The sequence below is a fragment of the Scardinius erythrophthalmus genome (assembly GCF_964197995.2).
Source record: "Scardinius erythrophthalmus genome assembly, chromosome: 21".
Classification (NCBI taxonomy): domain Eukaryota; kingdom Metazoa; phylum Chordata; class Actinopteri; order Cypriniformes; family Leuciscidae; genus Scardinius; species Scardinius erythrophthalmus.
This window is the reverse complement of record NC_138241.1, coordinates 20,795,298-20,812,700: the sequence shown is the minus strand read 5'-3', so window position 1 is coordinate 20,812,700 and position 17,403 is coordinate 20,795,298.

Here is a 17,403-nt window from a genome sequence, read left to right as displayed (position 1 = left end):
ACGAAGGAAAATTAGCACATTTATTGTAGCTTCTTTCAGTGGTTTCTTCCTCCATTCTTCGCAGTACTCTCTGTGTGTGTCTTAGAAATGGCCTACAACAAAACCTAAACCCTGAATATTGTGCTAATATAAACTGAGGGTGCATGCACTAATTATCATCTACTCACTCTCATATTGTTTGAAACAACTTTTTTCCTGTATACAACACAAAAGGAGTGAATTTTCATACAATGAAAATTTTGATGACTAAATGGCAGACTCAGTTGCAATTTAGCTTGATTTATTAATATTTAAATAGTAATAAACAAATAACATAAGTAATCTTGTTCATATAATGCACTTTTACACACAACAAAAATGCATTTTAATTACTGTCAGGTTCAGTTGTAATTTTGATTCAGAGTAAAGACTTTTACATTGTTACAAAAATTCTATTGTAAATAAATGCGTTTTTTACACTTTCTATTCACCAAAGAATCCTGAAAAATTCATCAGTTTCCACAAAAAATATTAAGCTGTTTTTAACATGAATAATAACAATACATGTTTCTTGAGCACCAAATCAGTATATTAGAATAATTTCTAGAGGATCATGCGACACTGAAGACTGGAGTAATTATGCTGAAAATTCAGCTTTACCATCGCAGAAATAAATAACATTTTAAAATATATTCAAATAAAAAACATCTTTTAAATATATATTATTTTTAATGCATTTTTATCGTATAAATGCATCTAAGAAATATTACAGACTCCACGGTATAGAGAGTATAATATAAACAATACTATTTCTTTATTTCATGTATTTAAATGACTAAATTTAAGACTAAACAAAAACAGTACAATTGGACGAATGCATCTTACACTTATTCAATAAATAGGTTGTTAAAAATTTGGGGTTTGTCTTATCTCAACAAGGGATCCAAGCCAGGACTGCCACCACTGCCGCCTCAAAAAAAGAAAAAAAAAGAGAAGAAAAACAGTGGCCCCGTGAAAACCACAAAATGTGAAAATCTTGGCTTATCAGGCACTACAAGGCATGATGAAGAAGAGTGTAGCCATTCAGAGGAATGGTCAAGCCTGTAGCCTGGTATATATTTGTTCCAACACCATGAGATCGGTGGGCCTGGACTGTAATCAGCCATGCACTTGAGAGAGACTCTATTCTCAGTGATGCAGGCTGCTGGGACTGAGGGAGACATCAGTGTATGTGTGTCCTTATAAGCTTTGATTACAGAGAGGAAGCCACATTGCATGCCTGACCTGTCTGGTTCAGTCTGTAGGCCTGCTACCGCTGCATGCTGGACAGGGAGAGGAAGAGGTGATAACATATCAGATTGCCCCGCTGTCCACTTTAAGCACACATGCACGTTTGAAATACAGCAGGATTCGTGCAGACATACTTAGATACGAGTTATGAGCCCCATTGATTAATTATTCGGATGTAAAAATGGAAAAAGCTGAGTGCTTGCATGACCTCCAAACACAAACATTATAAACAAAGCTTGACATCTAACTACATCATTATTTTAGTGCTCCTGACCCCATTTTAAAGATGTAACCATGCTGTAAAAGAAGTAACCCAACTCCAGTGTCCCACAGAGAAGATCATAACTCTGGTAGAGAGAAGCTGTTAATCACAGGTTTCAAATCATTTGAAACTTACACTAACGTGATTCTGACTATAAATAAATAAAACAATATTACTATTACTGATAAAACTAATGTATATTAAAATACAATACTTTAGATGTGCAACAAAATATGGAATTTAAATCAATTAATAATCGTTAACCCTAAATCATGATATTAGCAAAAATAAAGCATGAACTTATTTGAACATGAAACAGGCTTTTTTTTTTTTTTTTTTACACTTCCTCCTCAAGTATGATTTTTCCAAAATGACAAAGCATGCAAGTTTTTTTTAACAATGTCTTTCCCATAAACCTACATAAAAAAATTCTGTACGCTGTTAATTCAGCAAAATGACACTTTACGATGTTCTGAAATGTCAACTTCTGGGAACATTGCACTGTGAACGTCAAGCTCCATAATGCAAGGACACTTTTTCATCAAACCATGAACTCTATTTTCAACACTGCACCCTACAAACCATAATAGACCCACAAGCAAACAAGCTAGAGAGAGAAACACGCACAATCATGATATTCTTTCATTTTATGAGCCATACAATAGCCTGAGCCGAGAAGGCCTTCCAGCTTACTGGGACCATAGTAAAGACTGTGATATGTAAACAAACAGGCCGGAACTTGGTCTGATTTACAGTGCTCCCGGCCTGGCTAGCGATTCCCTCACACCAAACAGGCCGAGCAGCCAGGTATTTCTGCACCGACAGTTTGAGCACTTTCGATTTTATACCTCAGCAATTTTTATAGCGTCTTTAGGTGTGCATAACACACGCTTCAGTATATCCTTAGGAGAGAGAGCCAGGAACGGATGTTGGCAACGTGGTAGTGGCGGTGGTGGAGGGAGTGGAGTTGGGGGTGTGAAACCACAAATAACAATAACACAACTGAAGATTTTCGAAGACTTAGACTTGAATTCTGGGTCATGTGCCCCTTGCCGCCTCTGTAATTGGAGGACAGCCGAGAGGCAGCTACTGTAATATCCTGAGCCGACTCTCGATGTGCGTCCTCGCCTCCCACCCTCCAGATTAAGTCTGGTAGAGTAACCAAGCCTCGAAGGGCCCGGGCAGCTGTGCAGGACTGTTGTAACTGATACTGAGCTGCTCTAATTAAAGGTTCCGATTGAAAGAGCGATGTTTAATATACAGCACCTCCTCTCATCTCCTCTCTCCCCTACTGTTGCAATGGGCAGAGATGGGTGAAGGGGTGCACCGCCAGATCTCTTCACTTACCCCACTGCTTTTACCAGCACCTCTGGGTGGGTTTAGGAGGAGAAGGGGTACCATATTGTTTCTAGCAAGTCATGAACTAAAGGTTCTGGTAGTTTTTGGAAATCATTTGATCATTTGATCACGGATCATTTCTGAATTCTCACATTAAAATTCCAAAACAAACTAAAATTTCACCAAGCCAAGAGTGTATTCAGAGGACTACACCATATTGTTTCTAGCAAGTCATGAACTAAAGGTTCTGGTAGTTTCTGAAAACAAAAGATAAAGTGCTTGATAATTTCTGCTGAAATCTCACAATTCCCAAACAAAACTAAAATTTCAACAAAGCATGTGTTCACATGTGGTTGTTTCGGATCGTTTTAATGTTGGAAAGCATTAATCCACACACAAAAAAAAACAGGAGTTGATTGGCTTAATCATATAGTTATTACTAAAATGCACAAGATTTAAAAATTGTTCTAAGCCATATTTCACAGCCGACATTCCGGTGGGTTACTGCTCTTGTCTTTCGCTTTGTGAACAAGGTTAGCTCTTTCAATTGGTCTATATTGTCCCCCATTACTCATTTTCTGGGTAGCAAATCACATGTGACAGTTAGATTTTGACAGTGCAGAAACCTAGCCTTGGTCATTAGTGTTAATATTATGTTTCTTTGGCGATCCCTCATCATTTTTGGGCCTCATTGACTATTTTTCTTTATAAGATATTAAGTATTCAAAGCTCATTTACATCCTTATTTTTCAATTTGCTGCCGCAGTAGTTTAATTTATTCCATATAATTTCTTTTTCTGAGAGGGACATTAATCATTGCCTGTATGTTTTAGTGCCTCTGGGCATTTTTTAAATCAATAAAATAAGGAAATAAAAGCATTACTGTGACAAGGTATGAAACAAAAAACACATTTTAATACCAACCAATGTAATTTCTTAATTGATAACTGATTGATTCAGTGATCGATTGATACCAGATCACCCTCAACTGTTTTCCTCCTTTATTTATGTAGTATAAAGTTTATGTAATTATGGTCATTCATTTATTTTATTTTAACATGGCTAGACCTGCATAGTCCTGTGCACAGAGGAGGTGGAGCTGTGGCAACGACTTAACTGTCCTTTACAAATTGTTTTACACTTCACTAGAGCAAAAGATCCAGAGGCTAAATTACAGCCCAGACACAATGTTAATATCCTCTCTTAATATCTTCTCTTCATCTGTGGCTTTGATCAAACAATATAGAGAAAACCTTCCCATGTTATGAGCATTTTCTTGGTAGAAAGGACAATCAGACAAGTCAAACAGGGAAACACAACTACTCAATGCCACTATATTTTAAAATTGGGACATCATGTATCATTATTACCGTACCCTTTGTCAGCTGGAGATTTAAATGACAGCACTTTGAACCCTAAGAATAATGTGTTTACAAACTCAATAATCAGCCAGTTCATGCTTATAATGGCATGATAAATACTGCACGATTATTCAAGAGTGCAGCATTTTTGCTGACATGCCAAAGAGTTAACGTGATCCTTCCAATGTTCATTTAGAGAGCTTCATCTTAAAGAAGCCTAAAAATGAATTATACACATGTGGATGCGAGCCATCCTGTAATGCTCCTGGTAGTTCTGTATTACTGGTCTGTTGAACTTTTGGACTAAACACCCGCATGCTCTTTCTTCTTTGCCTTTCTTGTTGTTTCTTCATCCTTTTACATTCATTTTATGCTTGGCTATTCCTTGGGCTATCAGTGTAATAATGCTAGGGCTTAAGGGAAACCGCTTCTGGAAGATAAGCCCTGCAGTCGACATCTGGGTGCTCGCGGTTCATTCATCACTTCATCCCAAACACCCTGACCAACGGCCACCAAAAAATCACCGCCAACATCATTTCCGAATAAAAAGACCATCCTTGCAGACTTGTAGTGAAATTCTAGACTAATAATTTGGCTGAAACACAACTTGATATGAAACATCTTCATTTGCCTTAGTGCTGCAGGCAAACCTTGACCTTCGCGGTTTGTGAGAGCCGAGTTGACAGAGCTGGGGGCTGAGGTGTATTTGGATACATAATGCAGCAGAGCCATAATACTTTGTGCATGGCCGGTTGCAGGCTGTCTATTCATGAGGAGAAGACCCTCTGTCTCACTCCATAAACCCCAGAGAGTAAGAGGACGGGTGTGGGGGCACAATGTCACTTGTAAATCCCAAATTAAACTCAACTGCCCAAAGCTTCATCGCATAAAAACAGCCCCCCGCCCCGCAACAACCCACCCCAGACCCAGGTGCACAGACATTCTTGACAAAGACGGGACAGTCTCGCTAATGTCAACTTGCAGGACATTTCATTTGCTGGGGCCTTGGACCCTTCTGATCCATCCATTGCATCCATTTCATGCCACCAGGACATTGCCTTTTCAGCTTCACTCTGGCTAGAATTTTGAATTCTGATGAGAAAAGTATACAGACTTTGTGTAATACTTACTTCAAATGGTTCCCCTTAAATGAACTTTGCTTTTTTTTTGGGGGGGGGGGGGTTTGGGCCATTGTCATTGTATGGACAAAATGTACAACTTCTGTGTTCTAGAGGAAGAAAGAAAATCCTGAAGGTTTAGAGTAAATCATGAGAGAACATACATTTTGGTGAAAGATCCCTTCCGGTCTAAAAAAAATATATATATATTTCAAAATTGCATGCAGGCCGGTTTGAGCTTGCTAAGGGAAAGAACCTCCTTGAAGGCAATCTGTTCATTAAGATAATGTGTTAGTTCCAATTAAACTAACATTAAAATGGTCCTCATAAAGAGTTTAAGTCAGCGTTTTTCTTAACTTGCTCCTTTAATTACATCGTTCCTCTGCTGTCATTAAGGGTATTAAAAATTCATTAACAAGAATAGTACAGAAGCCCGCCAACAAATCAGCTAAACTCTCATCTCATGTTGTCAAAAGATTATGGCTACTTTATTTGTGAGACTTTATTCCTCATAAAAAAGGTTACTTGTGTATCAACAGGTTAGTTTAGTAACCTAATTTCCATAAATGTGTTGAGATATTCCAAACAGCATGTTTAATGGAAAAGAAACACATTTGAATGATGTATGTGAAATAGTGATTCCAAATTTTATGTGATGCAAGTGTCATTTATTACATTTACATTTATTTGCAACATCGAAATTTTCCTCTAATGTGTTTCGACTGCAGCCTGTAATGTTTGAGACAGTTATATTTCTCTGCTCTAATTTGTTTTCATCAGATGTGTTTATGGCTATGTGAATGTACTTTACAGCTTTCCTAACAAACCATGCTGATGAAAATGACTGAATCCCTGAATAGCATAAGGTTGCATGTTTTTTTAATAAGAATGAGAACCACACCAATTATTATAGAGAGTGTACACCATTTTGAAACCTCTGGACACTGTCTCTTGTTCTTTACATTTTGATGAGTGACATGTTTGCACTGTTGTTTGTTTGATAGATTGTGTTGAGACAATTTGTTTACTTTGGGGTCATGGATGAAAAATTAGTGCTGAGGAAATAAATTTAATCTTGTAGCTTCAGTGGTTTTGGTAGAGTGAAACAGGGATGCTACAATAAATGCTCCAGTGTCCTCAGAATAATGTGTAGGTTGAAACGGCAGCAGGTGTACAATCTTTGGCAATGCCACCGCCGTGATCATTGTTTTGGCAAGAACAGTTTGATTAATTGCATAAATACATGTTAATCAGGACCTATCAAAGCACATGATGAATTCCCCTAGATTAATCATTTTCAATATGCACAAGTGTGATTTTAGGACAAACATAGATACAATATCAGGATTGTTGAAAACATACTGTGGGGTGAAAAAGTCTCAGACCACTAGAAAATGCTTCTATTTGGAATTTTTACAAATAAAGTTTTTATATCAGAACCTGAAGTAAAAAAAAAAAAATAGAGAATAATTCAAAAAGCAACATGTGCCACAATGAAAGCACCTAAACTTTTGTACAAGGCTCACACAGTCACGGTCACAAATTTGCTTTACAGATCTAAAAATAGGTCTAATGAATAATTTCATTATTGACCTAATAGTGCAGAATCTGAAAACATAATGTTTGGTTTAAATTTGTTCAAAATCTCAAATTCTAGCTTTTGAATGCTAGATTTTCAACGTGGTCTCAGATTTATGGACCCCACTGAATATGCCACAGGATTGTGAAAATTAGACACTATCTCACATAGACATAAACCAGTGTTCTCCATTAGCAAATACTGAAATCCTGGTGTTGGTTTATCAAAATCATATGGACATTTAAATGTCACACAAATGCCCTTTCTACAGCAAACCAAATAAGACAATTATAGAAACTAGCCTTGTTGATTGCACTTTTAACACCATTGACAACAGCATCTTCACAATTCATCTTGCCATCTCTTATCTTCCATTCCGTCTGAACACTTAGGGTGAAACACCAAGCACTGCAAATCAGACATCGAAGGTCTAGTGACTCTGGTGCCACTACCCCCAATGTCAGCATTTAGTCATCTAATCTCAAAATAACAATAATGGTGATTAATGGCGGAGGCCTGTCTCAGGGATGGAACACACAGCATTGATGCCACTCATGGCTTCTGAGCATGCTGATTTGACTCTGATGTGAATTAGAGTAGAAAGAGAGGGCTCCCTGCCGTGTCTGTGCATAGAACTAATTCTGTCACTAATACATACACACACACACACACATACACACGTTGTTAATGGCCTTTTCACAAGGATGCCAAAAAATGCTAATAATTGCGATAATGGGCTTCTTTTTATCACTAACCAATGCACCAATGCGTATCATAATGTTTGTGTCAAAGAGGCTGTACAGTGACTGAGCAGAGTTGTGGCATGAATTAGGCTTAATAATGGTAACAAAGCCTGACTAAGTTTGAGGATTTTAAACATGTCTGCACCTGAAACAAAGAGCTACAGAACATAAAATCCGTAAGGTATTTAAGTTTTTTTTTTTTTTTTTACATGGCAGCTAATGGTCCATAACAGATGATGTACCAATCTACCATACAATATTCCAAAAAAACAAAAACTAAATACAAAACAAAAATGTGGCCTGACATGTAGGGTTGGGTATCCTTTTAAATATAACGATTTCGATTCTGCTTACCAATTCGATTCTTTTTCGATTCCCAGTTTCAATTCTAGTAAGGGTAAAAACATTTAGTCAAACATTTATATAAACATATTTATTCTGTCTTTTGGTAAAATGCTTTGTTGCAGCTGAATTTATGTACAAAAATCAGCAGCCAACAAAAAATCAGCAGCCTAAAGAACACTAACATTTTCCAATGGTTTTAACAAATATACCACAGCAAAAACAACTGGACTAACTAATATACATTAAAAAAATTAAAGGCAAGTAAATATGATCAAAAATGACCAAATTCTTATTATGATATGATTGTATTTCACGGTAACGATATATATCACGATATAGTTATTTTATCTCATTTCTTGTATTAAAAGTAAAAAAGAAGCAAATTACAAACAATAGGACAAATACAATATGACAAAAATATGAATTAAACAAATCAAGTTTTTCAGGTACAATAAGTTCATTTAATATGTAGTTAGAATTAGTACAGAAATTAAATAATCAGAAGTAAAAAATGAAATATTGCAGTCTTAACTGTATGAATTAAATATAAAATTATTCTAATTAAAGTTATTCAGTCAAGAGCAGTGTTATTTTCTCTTTTTGATTCACGTTAATGACACAGAGCAGCAGATAGGTATATACGATATATATAATCATACCGCCCAGCCCAAGTTGTAATGTATCTTTCAACATACCTTCTGATGTTCACCCATGTTAATTTCGTGATGTAGTAAAGAGGAGCTGAAATGATCTGTTCACGTGCGCTTGAACCGCGCTACAGTGATCTGTAACGCCGTATTAAAGAGTGCCAAAACAACATTTGTTGTTTGAATAAAATTGACAGAATTTTAAAGTTGAGCCTTTGCTTAGTATTAAAAAGTAACAAAGCTTTTTGCGATTATTGGATGGCAGGCGTTCAGGCATTCCAATGAACCCTTTTTTGAACATTTTTGAGCCCTACTGACGTACTCGGTAAAACTTCAGACCTATTTTACACAATCACGTTATACAACATAGAGTATGTTTTTAATAATAATGCAATACAAATATTCTGTGGAAAGAAATGTAGCTCTTTATTGGCTTTACTGCCTGAAAGCTGAGGAAAAACATAACATTTATGCATTATTAATATTCTGATACAGCCGGTAGTAAATTCTATCTGTGTGGTGTCACATTTGTATCAGAAGCCATTAAAATATTTATACGCAACTAATTAACTGGCATTGCAGAAAGTGTTTTTCTGTTGCAACACTGTAAATTAAGACTGGATTAGATTAAAATATTCATACTGGGCACAGGTGTAGGTGTATGAAGTTATGGACAGCGGAGACACAATATGCCATTCAAATACCTTTTATTTATAGATGGATAATCCTCTGTACTGTGTAAAAGCTCAAAGCAGACTCATGATGAGCAATTGTTTTTTTCTAGGTGGGGGATAATTGCTCAGGTACAGAGTTTTCTTTTTCTTTCTTTCAATGAGCGCAGTTAACATGTTATTGAATTGCATTATCTTCTCTTGTGGGGTCTCATTACTCACAGAAAGTAATCTGTAATGACGGGCTATCATCAATGAGCTGAAGCACATTGTCCCATTGATTGCATTCGGCCAAACTACTGAAAAAATACACAGTCCCTGTGAGAAGTCCTCACGAGCGGCTCCAGATTCATGAACTGAACTCTTTAACCATCATGTATTTTGTCTCACTGCTTACTGAGGGATGAATGTCTTATTGATCCGAGCTCCTGGGCTTTGACCAGCCTGTGTATATTCGGCGATGGGGGTGGGGGGGGTTTGGGTGCTCTGGTGCTGCCGGTTTACATAAAAGCATGGTGTGATTGTATTCAGTTTAGGCAGCTACTGCAGATGGCCTGCAAATCCATCAGACTTGACAGAGCCATTATACATTCACTTTTTACAAGTTTTGTCAGCTTATGCACTCCCAGATATTACTATATAACTAAAAACACATTCATAAGGCCGGGGACCCCAGCAGTAGCAGGTCTATTAAACTGCCTCTGGGGTTTTCTAATGTGCTTATGTTTTATTTTTTTTATTGGTTTGTGAAAATACTATTCACCTCCCAGTCTAAACTGAGATTACATAGGTATTTTCAATTAAGCACATTAGAATGTAAAACAGGCCCTGCCATTTGTCACTGTCAGGATATTTTACAGAAGATGGAGAAGGGAGGAGACCCCAGAGGAAATGAAGAATTTCAAGACATGAAATCTGAGAGTGTTTCAAATACAGTAGCCAAGGCAATATGTCTAAAAGCAACAATCTCATAAACAACTATTTGAGCTGTTCTATTTGAAATGTTCCCTATAGTTTCACAAAAGAGGTCATATTGGATTCAGCAAGTAATTTTTCCTCAAAGAAAGGGCTTCCTGTTTGGACACTTCTACCTTCTTATCGTGACCTTTTGGATCATGAGAAACATTAATTCATGTGTATCTAAAGTCTAGTGTATTTTAATTTAGTCTATTTAATTTAGAACAAAAGTGTAATTAAATTCAAAGTTTCAGTAATATATGGGTCAAGGAATTTGTTATTTTTATTATTATTGACAAAACATACTACCATTCAATATATATATATATATATATATATATATATATATATATATTAATCATTAATTATTACTTTTATTCAGCAAGTATGCATTAAACTGCATACAAGTGACAGTAAATACTGTTCTTTTAAGCTTTTATTCATCAAAAAAAAAAATATATGTATCAGTTTCCACAAAAAAATATATTAGGCAGAACAACCGTCAACATTCAACATTGATAATAAAAAGAAATGTTTCTTGTGCACCAAATCAGAATATTAGAATAATTTCTGAAGTACACAAAAGACTATGGCTACTGAAAATTCAGCTTTGCCATCACAGGAATAAATTACATTTAAAATATATTCTAATAGAAAACAGCTATTTTAAATTATATTCAACAATGTTTCTGTTTCTTGATCAAATAAAATGAAGCCATGGTGAGCATAAGAGACATCTTTCAAAAACTTACAGGACCCAGACAGTACTATATAATAAAACAAAATAAAATGGTGAGACTTGGAATAGTGATACAAAAATATTTATTCTGACCAACAAATATGTAAAAGACATTGCTGGGGCTATATGAGAAATACATGGAATATCAAGGAATTTAATGATCTTATAGAAAAACCTAATCCAAAAATAAAAAAACACCCTACTGAGTCAATTTGACCCCTTTTATGCATGCTAAGGTTAGATCCATAATTCCCTACTTTTCAGTAAGCAAACTCGTCTACATCTTAGAAGACAGGCTTCAGTTCCCGTTAGAGAAATGGCTATTTAAATGATCTGAGCGGTGACAGGCCTTCTGGGAAAAGAGGACGGATTGTGTTGAGCAAACAGGCCCCTGAGCTCAATGCTGTCCCTGGAGTCTGTGTCAGACCCCGAGGCAAGACGCTGCAATTGTTTCAGCACGGCTTTATTCCTCAAAACATATTGTCTTTGTGGCGGCAGAGAAAAAAAATTATAATTTGAGGGCCTGTGAACGTATTGCCGTGTGCGTGTGTTGGACTACGGGGTGGTTGGGAAGCGTTTGATTATTCATATTAGCATGAGCCCTAGAAGGTGAAATACTTTTCCACTTCTGCTTATTCATTGTGACTGATAATCTTTGCTAATCCTTTCCTCCACTTCAAGGATCCTCTCGCCACAATCTGCGGCACCAAAGCAAACACTGGAATGACCCTCTAACGAAAGACAGAGGGATCCGACAAACCAGCTACAAAGCCAGGAATATGTGCCAAGAGCCTAATACAATGTATTCATCTATTTTAACCGTATGCATTTTGTTCCCTCTGTTACATTAAAAATTTCCGCTTCAAAGACGGTATTAATGTTCAGCCATGCCCACAGGGACCAGGCGGCATGTTGCACTGGGACGTATTCAGGGCTGGAACGTCCCAGCATGGCGTTTGATGGTGTCACGAGGTTAGATAGGCAACGCTGTGGGCACGGGTTTAAGCTGTATTCCAGCGACTGTTTAAAAGGCGACCCCCAGCTCTTTTTGACTTAACCTTTTTTGGAAAGCACTGGACAAAAGCCATCGTTTCCTCTGAGATATCCTGTTAAAGCTATTCTGAAGCCGGCCGACCGTGGGCCTCCCTCAAAGAGACGGGTAACATTATTCAGCTTCCTCCTTCTGATCCTCGGCCTACAACAAACCATGTAATCCACAGCTCAGTGGCCAAAGAGAAAGAGTGGGCACAGAATGTCCCTGTCACATGCTGCAGATGGGACCGGTTGAGGAGCAACAGCGAAGAGTTCTCCTCCACAGGTTTGGGTCTGAGTTTTTGCCATTTTTAACCGTTTAAAATCAAGTTGTGTGTATTTGCATTTACTGATAAATGACTTTAAAATATAAAAATAAAATATCTGAAAAGACAAATACATTTCTCTGTTCTTTTTTTTTTAATATAAATTAAAAAATCTCTTATAAACCATCCCAGCTGAGGTTCTCTGGCAAGCCCCGCCATTCACCTGAAAATGACATAGGTCTTTGTTTGCCGTGAACCGGTGGGCTGGAGCCCCACAGACACAACATAGGGCCTGCATTAGCAGCAGCCTGAAACAGGCTGGCCTGAGCCCTCAGCATAATTAACACCCCCAACAGTGTTATTAAATGGAATTGCCATCAATGGAGATAGTGACTAACCTAAGGAAAGAAGGGGAAGAAAATTCAAAATGCATATCTCAGGGGCAAACATGATAGGATTACAAAATGAGCAGCTTGCAAACTGTCTTGGCTTTGATGAAGAAAACATTTAATTATCCCCCAGTGGAAGAGATCCCCTATTGTTTAAAGCTAATTTGTCCCTTTTGGCTACTTCCTCGGCCCAAAGGCCTGTCAGTCTCATATTTCTATTCTGCTCCTGCTCTCTCAATATACTGTTTTTTTTTTTTATTACTTATTCAACAAATGCATTTTAGATTAAAAGAATATCCACATGATTCAAAACAGTCAATTACACTATACTTTACTATATAAAGCACACAAGTATATAAACCTTAAAGTTCCTATTATAGCAGGGGCATAATTTGATTTGTTTAAGTGCTACTTCAAGATCACGGACCTCAAGAGGAGATGAAAGAGACAGAGCCGCTCCCCCAAAAGGGATCAAGCAGGTCAATTTCCCTTCACTTTGTCCCAGCCAAGGGTTTGTATTCCCTTTTCTACAAAGGCCACCATTGGGCTGGACTATGGGCTTAGCCACCGAGAGTTAGCCCCGTTTCTTGACCACTTGATATCTTTGAATAATAGAAGGTAATAAGTGTCCTCAAAGCACGCCTCCCTTCTCTAAGAGAAACAAGAGCAAATACTCCCTAAACTGACAAAAGAGCATCCAAACAGAAATGGATCCAGAAAAAGTCTAAAACTATCAACACAAATCATCTGAGGGCAAGAAAAACACACTTTCGAGAAGGAGCGAAAGTCTGCCTGTGTGGTAAAGCAAGATTAAAAGTACATGGAGAACGAACAGAAAAAGTTTTTAGTATTTCTCAACACAACTAAAAAGACAGAACCTACCTTAACAGATTAAATAGCCAATATATTTGGTCTACGAGCACATTCTGCTCTCTGCTCCCCATTACACTGGCTTTCCTTTCTGATCATTTCTCATCACGATTTAACAATACATTCACATTAGCTTTGACAGTGAGCTCAGTTCACATTTAAATGCAATTTAAAAGAGGCACATATTTGCATAGTGAATTAAAATTAAGAGCTAATTATGCAAATAAATTATGGAGAGGAGCAAGGGGTTGGTTTGCACTTCGGTTTTTATCCCAATTTAGGAGACAATAGTCACTTGATAGTCCGAACGACATTGTACGCAATTCCGCAGGAGACCCAAACAATGGTGTTAAATATTCAAGTGGTATTTAATTACCAAAAATTAGGAGCTTATAATTTACAAGGGCTGCTTCTTAAGTACAGCAAGACAAATTCCCTCCCAGAGGACTAAGGTTTTGTTCATATATATCCCCTTAATTCATTTAGCATCTTAAGAGGATAAAACACATAAAACACAGGCTTCCTCTGAACTAATGAAACACGTTTGCACAGTATGTTTTAATTGAGATGAGATGAACAGCCATTTCATTTTATTTTAACCGTTTTGATAATATTGTTGATTTTAGATCCATCATGAAGGTTTTCATCATTTTAAAATGTGTTAGAATGTGAGTAGGTTTTGCAATCTGTTAGTGAAACAAGACCCCAAAGCCTTAACAAAGGGAAGCACTGTGAATGGTTAAAAACCCCACATCACTACACCTGACCATGCTGACAGAATACAATTTTAAGCTTAAGAAATAGATAAAACTAATGTGGAAAAAGATTTGAGGAAATTATTAACAAAAGACTTTTTGTCACCATAAAATGGACGTTACATCGATGTTTCTTTCGGTTGTTTTTGCAATTGTTATGCAGTTGCAATTTGCCTGAATTGGTGGCCAAAGTTCTACAAATGATATTATGTAAATATGTATTTTATAAAAGTAATTATTCAGATCATCATCCCAAAACAAGAACCAATGTTAGAGTGTCTCACCATGTCTGTGCATTAAAGCTTGTCATGAATTTACAAGATGATGTTATAAAAAAAAAGTGTTGAAAAAATATTCACATTCTTGAACAAATAATTGAATTCTCTTTTAGAATATAAAAGCCTTTAAATATTGAGCATAAACCATAATACAAGAGAAGTCTAAATGCAACAGAACTCAAGACATCCCAATGGCATGGAGAAAATGTTCAGCCTCCAGTAGGGGTCCTCCCACTAACAGCGAGAAATGGAGGTGCCTGCTTTAAAGCAGAGCCAACAGCAGTCAGGTCTCTCTGTTTGTGTCATGTATGATTTCATATTGTAAATTTCCTCTCTTTAATTAGTAGGATTTTAATACCATGCTATTAGGAGGCAGGGGCCACAGATTCTGAGCTGGTAGATAACTTTTATGTCTGAAAGGTCTGTTGGCACGAAGGTATAATTAAAAATCATACAGTTAAGGATAAGTGCAGTCAGAAAGAGACAGGTTGAGTTTAAAATTAAATTGTCCAATTTAAGATTAAGAAGCAAATAAAAAAATTACTATCCCACACTGTGTGTTGGTCAAAAAAGTGTGTATATTTATATATCTATATATATATATATTGATGGAGCAACACAATTTGAAGTTTGCTTTTAATATATATATACACACACACAAGTTTATATCATGCAATTCTAACTTTAGAGCTCGTAATTGCGAGTTTATATCACGCAATTCTGAGAAAAAAAAAGTCAGAATTGCAAGATGTAAACTCATAATTGTGAGATAAAAAGTCACAATTACCTTTTTTTTATTATTCTGTTGCGGAAACAAGCTTCCATAATATAGAGAGAGGTATAAATAAATAGTGATATGAAAAAAAAAAAAAATTATCAGCTTGTACAAATAATTTCAAATATTTTTTTTAAATAATAATACACAAGTGCATACTACAAAACAACTACTATTTATAAAATAAAAGTATTTTTAATACTGCAGAAAATATATATTGCAGAATTATATATTTTCAAGAACTGTGCGATGATTTGCTGGCTGGCAAAATAAATATTTTTTTAAATATATATATATTTTTATCCTAAGCAGTGCAATACAAAAAGCCAATAGGAGTCCTGAATCTGGAATCACATGCATCTTTACTATTCATACCGGTAATTGACTACGGTCTGATGGAAAAGCTCCACAAACTTGATAAATGAATACTATTGTATAATTTTGTGGGACTGTGATTCGGTATCTTGCTTTATTTCCACCTTTACTGTGATCTATGTGCTGTCAAAAAGCTCTGATTATAAACATCTTTGCTCTGCATCATTGTTAACATGGCTCGTTCCTTGGCTAATTTCATAGGTTTACTTTCAGAAATGAATCCTCTTAATCAAACTCCCTCGTACTAACTCTATCAAAGGAAAGTGTTTCCGTTTATGAAACAAATTGCCTGATAATGAGGATAATCTTGCAAATATAAAAAAGGGAGAGTGGGGGAAAAAGAAAAGCTTGTGCAGTTCTGCCACAAGGGTTGAGTTAATTTAAAACATTTATAGAAGGAAATGAGCGTCTCCATCAAACAGCCTTCCCCATTTACATCTCTTGCATATAAGTCAATTTGCGAGTGCCCTGTCTCATAAATCAATGACAGAGGATTGCTGTGTTTATACCAACAGACACTGGTGCACACTTGAGGTACCTGGAACTGTTCATATCGATCATTTAAAACTGAATCGATACAAATAATGTGAGCAATTACACACGTCTCATGAAGACTAGTAACACTACAAGCTGTACAATTGTCACACGCATTTGATAAAGAGCTCTTTGACTATGCAGCCCATATGAATCAGTGTTAGATGCGAGAGATATAAATGATAAAAGAAGGTGTAAGCAGAGTTCAGTCAACAAGTGCTCCCTTTGTTGAAGTACACCCTGCAGACACAGCAGGTGCAAAGCGGTCATGAGAGAGCTAGCAAAAACACACCACCTCACACAGGGAACTGGAAAATAATTTGCCGTCTTAGTCATAGAAGAGAAAAGTGCTGCAGGCTTTCTCTGTCAATTCCACTCCTTTGGGTCAAACAAACAGCCTTCCCAGAGCCAGCTCAAAGGCTAGTGTCTGGTCAGCCAAGCTGAAAATGTCTGTTGTCCTGTGCCGCAATGTAGCATTTCATCTACCAGCTGTTTGCTCTTTGTCAGTGACAAAGAGTTGTAGTATGAGGAAGCATCATATTTATTGAGCAGATAACCCCAGTGTTCTCACAGGCCTCTTTCATCCCGCCACAACAGAGCGGCTTTGTTACTTTTTCATCAATTCAGATTCACAAATGTGTGTTGTAGAAACAATCCCTGAGGGGGGAAGGACAGCACAAAAAAAAAAAGGATGTGAAAAAAAGTTATGTCTTGTGAGCAGTGAACCAAAGGCTCTTGTTCAGAGTATAGCGGCGAAAAGAAAACTTGTGTGATCTTAAGGGCAATTAAAGTCTCATACGGTGAGCTTTTACCTATCGAAATTAATTTATGTGAAGTTAAGGCAACAGGGACTTGAAGGGGTCTTTTAAAAGACATTTTTTATGTTATGATCTGCTGGCTGTATACATTTTTTTTTACAATTCTTTTTTTTTATCCTAAGCACTGCAAAACAAAAAGCCATTAAAGTCCTGAATCTAGATTAATATGCATTTTTACTATCCATAATTAACAGTTTGATGGAAACGAATGAATAAACTTTTTCTATGCTGTTACTGCACATTTTTGCTAACAAAAGGCAAATGCTGAATTTACATGAAACT